The 10,770-nt window shown below is 41.3% G+C and overlaps 1 long non-coding RNA gene across 1 annotated transcript in view; it reads left to right on the forward strand.

Moving 5' to 3' along the window:
* LOC108787697 overlaps window positions 1-10,770 on the forward strand; it is a 275,469-nt gene that overhangs the window by 229,558 nt on the left and 35,141 nt on the right. Inside the window, exon 3 of the long non-coding RNA XR_001941284.1 lies at window positions 9,374-9,479. This is a non-coding gene — a long non-coding RNA (uncharacterized LOC108787697). The remainder of the gene's footprint in view (window positions 1-9,373; window positions 9,480-10,770) is intronic.

Raw genomic sequence — 10,770 nt, forward strand, 5'->3', positions numbered from 1 at the left:
CCCTCCGGGGGGGTCGGGGGGGGGGCCCCTCCCCCGCCACTGAAAGTTACGGCTTCTGAGCGTACTCTGGCGGCACTCAGTGGAAACGCATGCAGGAGACGGGAACTTGCCCGGCGCCATCCGGGATAGAATACGGGCCTTTGTGGGTTTCTACTGACGGGAGCGGGACCCCCCGGGCCCGGCTGGCTCTGGTTAGCAGTCGGCTGACTGCTTTAGTATGTTAAGTACACCTATTGGTTGTATCTACTTTAGCCCTGGGCCCGCGCTTACCGCCAGTTAGGGTTCCAGCCCAGTCAAGAGGACTGCCTCTTAAGTGATTTATAGTTGAGCTGGTGGATCTCCCCCCTTGCAACCTAGCCTTCCGAGGCATAGCAGAGTGCCACTGGAGTCCTGTCCCCAACATTTCCACCTTTAAGCGGGGCACGTTGCACCCCGGGGTGACAATGCATGTGAGGACATCCTTGCTCCGGTTCTGAAGTTGATGTGGTTTTGATGCCGTCATATCTTAGTCCCTGTCCTATTGAAACTCAGTTATGATTCAATTTGGGTTATTTTGCCTTTTTTTTGTTTATAGGCAGATTGTTATTTCTCATTATGAAACTGATGCTGGGGTCCGGCCCGGTTACGACATGTAGCCCATTTCTCACCACTTAGCCTTTGCATAACACAAAGCTCTGACGGGTGAATAACTCAGTCTACTGGTATACTGTGGACTTCCTTGTGATGGGGACTCCTTGCTCTACCCTCCCTCATCTTCCTCTTCTTCTCTCTTCGCCTACTCCCTACCTTCCTTCTTTTTGCTAACCCCTTCCTTTCCTTCCATATCCTCCTCCTTTGGCACTCCATTCATAATCTACCGCCCGATTAATCACAGTCATGTCTATTAAAATAGTCTCCTTAAATGTTCAAGGGCTTAACCAGCCAAACAAAAGGGTTAAAGCCTTTCGCCAGTTCAAATCCCTGCATGCAGATGTGATATGCTTACAGGAGACTCATTTTAAACAAGGATCCTCCCCATCCTTTCTCCACTAAGCATTCCCTAATTTTTATGAAGCTTCCGCTGACACAAAACTAGAAGGGTTCTTATAGCCTTTAGGAGGTCGCTCCCATTTGTATGCAAAGACTTCATCAAAGACCCGGAGGGGAGATACCTGATACTTGTAGGTTCGATCCACGATGCCCCCATCACGTTTGTTTCGTATTATGCTCCCAACACTGGACAGCTGGGGTTTCTAACTCAGCTCCTAAAACTGATTGACTCCAGGTTGCAGGGGACCCTGATCCTGTGTGGGGATTCAAATTTGCTGATACACCCTCATGCCGATCGCCATGATCCAGGTGACCCCGCTATCCCCCCCTCAATACTCTCCACGGCATGTAGATTCCACCTACTACTGGCGGATTATAGCCTGGCGGATGCCTGGAGGGAGCTGCACCCAACGAGAGAACAATACACCTTTTATTCGAACACTCATAATACCTTTTCGCGCATTGATCAAATTTTTTACGCACGCCGACGTTACCCTTTGCACAATATGCTTCAATTCAGCCTATATCTTGGTCAGACCTTGGTCGGACACCTGGTGTCCTTAACGTGTAACCTTTCCCTACCTAGGACCCATGGATTTACATGGTCCCTTCGGGACTCCCTACTCACTGATCCCGAAGTGTTTACTTCCATAAGTGCTACACTGACTGAATTCTTCCACATGAACACATCTTCGGTAACATCATCTGGAGTTGTCTGGGAAGCCCACAAGGCCACCATCAGAGGTAAACTGATGGCTTTGGCTACCAAAATTAAATGGAGGCGGGAAGAACGGATACGCCAACTGGAGCTGACACTGGAAAGGGCCTCCCGGGCTTCCCCAGGAGGTACCCTCCGTGGAAAATAGATCCCGGCTGTCGTCTGTTAAAACAGAACTGAATTTATGTTTGACTCATAAGGCGGAGGCCCAGCTAAGGTAGGTGAAACATAAATTTTAAATACAGGGGGATAAAGCGGGCAAACTGCTAGCCAACAGACTAAGGGAAGGAGTCCCTAATCATGACCCAATCCAATTGAGAAATGACCGAGGCCACCTGACCTCTCACCCGGTTAAAACATGACCTGACCTCTAAACCATTAAAACACAAAATAGAGGGAAAAGGCCGGGCCCGGATGGGTTCACGACCCTCTATTATAAAAAAATTTCGGAAGAACTTTCCCCACACTTAGTTACGTTGTTTAATGATATGCGTAAAGGCCTCCTGCCACCCAGGGACCCCTTGGTCTCTTCCATATGCATGATTCCTAAGCCCCATGCCAACCACTCGTCTTGGGAAAACTACAGGCCCATCTCCTTAATAAATCTCGATATCAAATTACTTACAAAAATATTGGCTCTCAGAGTGAACATGCATGTACGGGCTTTGGTGTCTAAGGATCAAGTAGGGTTCATGCATGGACGTCAGGCGGGAGATAACATTTGTCGTATATCTTTAATTCTCCATATTGCCCGCTCTAGACATACCCCACTTATGCTGTTGTCTCTAGAGATTACCAAAGCGTTTGACTCCATTAGCTGGGACTACCTGAGGGGGGTGATTCGGCATTGGGGCTTTGGACAGTCATTTCTGAGATGGATAGATTCACTGTACTCTACTCCTTCAGCATATGTGCAATACCAGGGATTCAGGTCAGGGATGTTTCCGATTTCCTCTATCCCCCCTCCTGTTCGCCATGGCAATTGAGCCACTGGCCCAAGCTATTCGGACTCACAATGACATCCAAGGAATAGAAGTGGCAGGGTACCATCATAAGATTAGCCTATTCGCGGATGATTCGCTGTTAATGATCTCCAACCCCCTCACAGCGTTACCCAACCTCTTACAACTATTACACCATTTTGGAACAATATCGGGCCTACATGTTAACCCAAACAAAACTAAAGCACTAAATGTCTCTTTGCCACCTGTCCTTTGTGATTCCTTTAAGTCCTCCTTTCCTTATGCATGGGTACCACATGTTCTCCCCTATTTGGGGGTTCATCTAACCCCGACGTGTGACACCCTGTATAATGCCAACTACCCCAAATTGTTTGCTCACCTGATTTCGCTATTGGGCTCATGGGCTAAACATCATCTATCTTGGCTAGGCAGAATCACAGCAGTGAAGATGTCACTTCTTCCTAAATTTTTATACTTTGCCAGGGTTTTACCTATACCAGCCTTTAGTCTACGTCTTCTCCAGTGCCATATCCTGCGGTTTATTTGGTCTGGCTCCATTCCCAGAATAGCTTGCTCGGTTTTATACCGATCCAAACTACAGGGAGGCCTGGGTCTCCCTCTCTTTCAAAAGTATTATGCGGCTGCACAGATGGTCCCCCTCGTTACGTGGCACTCGGAGAAGGAGGTACCTTTGTGGGTCTCCGTGGAGGCATATCTGTGCGACCCCATACTCCTGAATAATTTGCCGTGGTTACCCCCCAAGATGCGGAAAAGTGTCACATGCCCAATCACAAAACATACGCTTTGCCTCTGGAACGCCATTAAGGGGATCCAGAAATGGATCTCCCCTCACACCCCTCTTTTATCCATGCAGGGGAACCCCCTTTTTCACCGGGATATGAGAATCCAGCAGCCTTTGGTAGATGGCGGGCACGTTCCCTGGTTCAGGCTAGACATTCAGCAGGTATTGTATCATTCCCGGAGCTCCAAAGGAAACACCAGCTTTCCACTAGGGATTTGTTTCAATTTATACAGATTAAACACTATTTGCAGCAGTGTGCTGGACTGACCCGACTACCTGACAGTTATGACACCATTTGAAAACGTATTGCTGCTCCACACACAGGGCCCGGGTCTTATCTCTCACCTGTTTGCTTCTTTGATGGACTCCCTACAAAAGGAGCTTCCTCCCTATGCCTCAAAGTGGGAACAGGAATTGGGGGGCCCCATTGATATGGACACATGGTCCCAAATCTGGTACACGACCGCAAAGAGTTCTTCTAGTGTGCAGGCAGTGGAAGCGAACGATGAACTTTTATTAAGATGTTATCTGGTTCCTCTCCGTTTCTCCCATGCGGTTCCCTCCAGGTCTCCATCATGTTTTCGAGGTTGCCAGGCTGATGGTTCTTTCATTCATATATGGTGGGAGTGTCCCAAGATTCGCCGCTTCTGGTCTAGGGTGTATCAGCTGATTTATACGGTCAGAGGTCATTCATTTCATAAAAACCCGATCGAAGCACTACTTGGCAAAAAGCCAGTATCATGCACACGGACCCAGTTTAAACTGGTTACTCATATTTTAACTGAAGCCAGGAGAGTAATTGCATGATCTTGGCGCTCCACCACTGTCCCCTTTGCGGAAGTCAAACCAAGAGTCTTGCAAGTAATGTTTTTTGAGAAACTGTCAACTGTCCGGTCAGATACTGTACCTAAATTGGAAAAAATCTGGGAGCCGTGGATCACTTCCTACATTTCACCAACCTTCCATCTAGATACGCTCATTATCTAACTCCCCCACCACTCCCGCTCACATCTCTCACCCCTTCTGCTTTTCCTACCTACCCCCTTCCCTTGCGATGAGTCTCCTTCACAGGATTTGTGTTAAGGCAGAGTCTGAAAGGTGGTTTAGCCACTTCTTTTAACCTCTTGCCGTCCGCCCGTAGTAAAAAAACGGACGGACGGCACTGCAGCATCTGCGGGTTGCGTCATGCGATAGACGATGATTCGGTTACAGTTGTGTGGTTTAATATCTACTTCTAATATCTCTGTACTTGTACACAACAATGTATGATTTCCATGTACGTCTGACTTTATTAAGCTGTACGTACAGCTTTTGTATAAGCTATTTACGTTTGCACAATAATATCAAAATCAATAAAATTGATTGAGCAATAGTAGCTTTGTAATAATAACTTTGAATTGAATAATATTACAGAGGACAGTTAATAATACAACTATATGAAACAATGGGATATTAGCATATGGTTTAATTAACACAGCTGTTAAGAACCTTCTGCCTATAGCATCTGAAATAATTTTACAGATTGTAAATATTGTTTATTTTAGGCATCTTGAGGGATATGTATCAGAATGTAACAAGCTAATTTAATCTGCTTTTGTTGTAGCATATGCCTTTTATTATTTTAATCAGAAGTTCAATTATCTGCACACTAAAATTTGTTTCTTTTGCTGGACAATTTGGTATGCATTTGATTGTTAGGTATCATTACATGTATTAACTACATACAATTTTGCATGGTGGTGCATGATTTAAAATGGATACTGCGACCTCTTAGGGACTCCCCACTTGACAGGATTTGTATAGATTTGACTACAACAAAGTTGTATTTGGCAGCCGATGGATTTTTAAGGTGGGAAACAGACAGGAACTCTACAGAGACAGGCTGGGTAGATGACAGAATCCTAGGCAGCATTCACCAACTGAAAGCTGAGAATATAATTTGTAAGAGTTTAGCTGGGTAAAAAAAACTTGGTTGCATATTGGATTTAAGTAAGTTCATATTAGATAGCACAATAGCTTCCATTTGGAAAAAAAATATGACACTTCAAAGGAAAGTGGGATATTCACTTTAAGTGTAAGTGGATTTATGGTCATATACCAAAGCAACGTAGACATCAAACCCTGGGGCACGGGCAGCAAATTACTCAAATTACTAGATAGAGCAGGCTGGTTAGTTCCTTAATAGGAACTGAATGCTGCTAAGTCATCTAATAGCGGGGAAAGGCAAACTGTTGCAGGTGCAGAAAAAGGAGATAGAGAGAGGGTAATTAATCACGCAGCTAAATAAAGGTAGCATTTATATTTAGGTTCAGATGGCTGGCAGTCAGAGGGCTTTGGTAACTGAGGTTCAGAAGGTTGTGCTGGCTAGACAGTGGCAGGAGCTGATGACTGGGTAATGGCAGGCTCTGGATGCAAATGGTTGAAAAAGATTTGAATTTTGGTTGACTGTTGACTGGAATGTTGCTGGCTTTAGCTACAGTTACAGAGTTAAGGATTGAAATATTATACACAGGAACAGCAAAGCATGGTCAATGCTGCAAATGTAGAAAAAGATCTGTAGGACTTTGTTTTGTGTAGTTCCCATAAATATGTCCAGTCTAATAAACTCCAAAGCTTCTCTAAAAAAGTTCTCATATGGATGACATCTTGAGTTGGAATTGAACTGTTGTTCTACACTAGTGATGTACTGCAGCAACTTTGAAAAATTGTACCACATCAAGGTTTTTACTGGTGTTGTAAGGTTGCTGAAATAATTGAGGTTCCCATAACAGGCTACTGACAACATAATGTGATCAGGTTGTTTAGGTGGTAGGTCCTTTCTGAATCCCAGAAATCTTAGTGTATGGCTAAAACATTGTTCAGATTGACTTGTTTAAAGCTAAACTCTGGAAATAATATTTTCCTTGTTCCCTGAAAAAATAAGTTACCTCTAATGACTCCTGTGTAGTTTGAAAATCCTAGTTTCACTGAGGCCAGAAAACACAGACAGTGCTGTACTTCCAGCACTTCAGGGATGAAGAGCAACAGCAAAAGGCTCTAGTCGCATACCCACCCCCTCCCATCCCCTTATGTATTCACAAAAAGCCTTTTCTTTTTAAGGGAATACAAGGTACTCTGTGAATAGATGAGGGAAGATCCAGTCATTTACCTACCCTTTATCTCACTTTTTGTTAATAATTGAGGGGAGAAGATGGGCTGGGTATACAATAGGAGCCCTTTACTGTCACAGCCACTGCTCTCATCCCTGCAGCACCTGAAATAGAGCTCTGTCTGTACATTTTGGCATCGGTAAATCTAGAATTTTGAAAGAAACTACATGCAAGAAATCGGGACCCAAGTTCACCATCATCAGATAACTTTCTTCACAGAGCACAAGAAAAAAAAATATTTTTCCTGGAGTTCAGTTTCACGTGTGAGGTGAAATAAGGTAAAGTGTAGCTTTCTTCACCTCAAACATTCAATAATGGGCAGTTAAAAAAGACTGTAAAATGTAAACATCTCTAAGGCCAAAACACTTTTTTTTAACGTTTTGTATAGAGTGGTGAGGGGTTAGAACCCCTGTCAACTTTTATTTCTGTCTGTGTCCCTGTGTCACAGTTTTGAGCATGCCTCTATTCCATACTTATATTGAGAGTTAAGTTACAACAGTGATAGACATGTTGTAATTTTTTTTGGGATAAGGGTCCGAAAGCCAATTCGTTTAGGGATTTCGGATTTGGACAAATCCAAAATTTTAAGTTAAATTAATTATTTTATATTTAAATTATATTTATGAATGAATGTTCATTGCAGCAAAGTGACATTGGGAAAAAAATGACATCATGCAGTGATATAGATCTACATCAATCATGATGGACATGGCTGCCGACTCGCCAAAAGAAAAAATACTCGACGCCCGCCAACACGACCGATCCTGATAATCACTGGTCACAAAATGACTGCTCTGACCCAAATGTCAACAAACGGACGGAGCGGGTCATGACGTCACAGAACATTTTTCACTCCTTTATTGACATTTGGGAGCAGAATTATCATAATAACAACTCTGGTCCCGAATGTCAACAAAGGGACGGAACAAGTTCTGTGACATCACGACTCACTCTGCTCCTTTGATTACTATAAGCACCCCTGCCCGCAGACCCCACAACCACCAGGCCAGGGTTGTGGGGAGAGGCCCTTGTCCTCAATGACATGGGAACAAGGTGCTTTGCCAGGGCCCCCCCCTGGAAAAACACCCCCCCATGTTGAGGGCATGTGGCCTGGTATGGTGCAGAAGGTGGGCCACACACTCACCCCCCCTTTCCGACCCAGGCTGCTGTTCAAATCAAGGGTGCGGTAAGGGATTGTAGGGGAGATGCTAAAGGGTATGAATTGAGGAGAGGATTCCACACTTTTTATGTTAACTTTTAACAACAAATTTATTCAGAATTACAGTTGGAAAAAATGTCAGTGCACCGGACATTTTCATTATCGAAAATTTGGATATGTTCAAATTCGTTATTTTTTTCATTTGGAAATTCAGATGCATCCAAATGTCCACATTTTGGAACAAAAAATTAATCACACATGTCTAGTGGTAGACAAAGGGTTTTTTAAAACCCATAAAACACTACCATTTGGTTAATTCCACAATACCGTCCCTGAATATTAAGTTATAAATATTTTGTACTTTGGATACAAATAATATTGGTTGTTAACTGGAGAAAGGGACAAGTGTCTGTATATCTCTTTCTAATAGTTATATCATGGGTTAAAAAAAGACTTGGTTTGAAAATAATTATCTACTTTTAATTTCTTTGTGTCTTTATTGCCAGACTTACCTATGCCTACAACGGCTTCCTGTGTAGTATGATGCCAGATGCTGCCATTAAGAGAATATTTTGTATGCATTGTACTTAATACTTAATACCTTATTTTTTCATTGATCAATGGCAGTGATTGCAACAATATATTTACCAGGCATAGCAATGTATTTTGCATTCTTGGATTATGAAACCAATTTGAACTAGTACACATTGCTTGATGCACCAAGTGTGAAAAGAAAAATAACTTACTATTTAAAGAGGAAAGAACAAAAAAGGAGACATGTGAAAGAGAATGTGGAACAATGAGATAACTGGCTTACTTGGGGAAAAAGCAGAATTAAATGAGACAAGCAAAAATTAATGTCCTACATAGTTTTAAGATTGATAGATGAGAAAAAACACATACATATACATGTAATTTCCAATTTGTCATGTGTTTTAATATTTTTCTGTACAAAACAGAAAAATATCTTCAACTAGGAAACAATTGCTTTCAACTATATAAATATAAATATAATACTCCTTACAAATTATTTTATTGTCAGGCATCATGCACATTTAATTATTTCAATTTTCCTTTCCTACGCTGTGTTTTATCAGTTATAAACTGAAAAACAATCAAAACAACACTCCACACTTTCGCAAATGAGTGCTGAAGCATAAAAAGTGTGTTCATTATTATTTTAAAATATAGACATTATGACAACACTAACTTTCTCTGAGCTCCACTAACTCCAATATATGATGGCTATGCAACATAAATTTAAAAAAAGCCAAATGTCTGTATTAAGGCACATTGAATATGAATGCTAGAGTATTAAGCAGATGATTTCTGCATAATTTATAACCAGCATGGTGAATTGCATTGAAAGAGGTTTTTTGCCATCTGGGGATGTAATGGACTCCTAAATATGTTGGCTATTATCCTCTGTGTGTCTCAGTTAATTCGGCATCATTTAAAGCCTTGGTCTATCTCATTTTTTCCATTTCTCTTCTACTCTTCCTAAACTTTGTTTCTTTTCTTCTTCTTTAAATAATAATTTATTTTCTTTTCCAGGACACTGCAAAGAACCATCTGCACACCATGACAAGGAACAAGTAAAGATGAAAATTGGGACTGTTAAAATATTTCCTTGCCTACCAGTCTCATTAGATAAGTATATGTAAATATATTTCATCTTCTTTAACGTTCTGTTTATACATCTGAAAATGTTTCTTTCATGAGCAGTCAGTGGCTTTCTTTCAAATATATTTTGTTTTAGAAGGAACACTAAATACCAAATGTGCCAAAACACCTGCAAAAAAGAATGCCATTTTTTTTGGAGAATGTAAGGGAATATTTTGATATGATATTTGCTGGATTTATAGGAAAAAATAAGGTTACCAGAATAAATATATTGTACTTATATTAAATATTTTTAAATAAAATTATAGGTTTTAGCTGTTTATGGGAAGTTATAAATGACCCCCATGTTCTCAGGGATACTTGTCTTTGTGTTTATGACTCTACCACCTCTCTTCCTGTTTCATCCATAGTGATGTTGATTCCAGGACCAAAAAATGCTCCCACATTTGAACAGGGATTAGTTGATATATTTATATTGGACAAACTTGTAGTGCTGATGCTGAGAATGATTTTTTCCCAATCTGGCCTGTTATGGTTGGATGTATGTTGATCCCCATGTCTACCACTGTCTGGAGAAGAACTGATCCAGCTATATTTAAAAAAAATGAATTTAATTCTAAGGACATGTTAAATAAATGATTATGTAAATTTTCTATTACTGCAGGTTTTCAGTAATACTGCCTTATTACAAACTCTTTAGGAGCCATGGGGTTTGATTTACTAAAGGCAAATGTTCACTTTCCAAGGGAATTTTCACTTTGACTGGTAATTTTCCCTTAGCTTATGAACTAGACGATGAATACCCAATCAAGTGCAAGGGAAAACAGCATTTGACTGGAGTGATTGGAAGATGAAAGTAAACTGAGCTTCACCTAGTTTTCTAAGTCTATGGAAAATGTCCTTGCAAAGTAAACGGCCTAGTAAATCACCCCCATTGAGTTCAAAATGTTTATAAACAGATGTACAGTATTCCATTATTTTACTATACGGATGGCATTCATTTCTGCAGTAGAGAGCCATGAAGAGCCAAAGAAAATGATTATGGTACATGGTCTCTAATAAGGGTGCCACATGATTGTCGGTTTTGGCTAGTACACCACTTGGACTGCCCATTGTAAAAGAAGTCTAGAGAAAACACAAGCTTTATTAGGAAATATGTAGGGTGAACTATTTTTTTCCTCCGTCTCATCTTTGGTTCTATATTAAAAAAAAATTAAAAATATATTTTTAATAAAAAAATCAAATTTCAGCCTGTACTAGAAATAAAAATGTGTCTCAGACCCTGCGTTTGTAAATTCCTGCAAACATATTGGTCATTGTTCCGGCCC

The sequence above is a fragment of the Nanorana parkeri genome, unplaced genomic scaffold (genome assembly GCF_000935625.1).
Source record: "Nanorana parkeri isolate BGI_ZX_2015 unplaced genomic scaffold, ASM93562v1 scaffold279, whole genome shotgun sequence".
NCBI lineage: Eukaryota > Metazoa > Chordata > Amphibia > Anura > Dicroglossidae > Nanorana > Nanorana parkeri.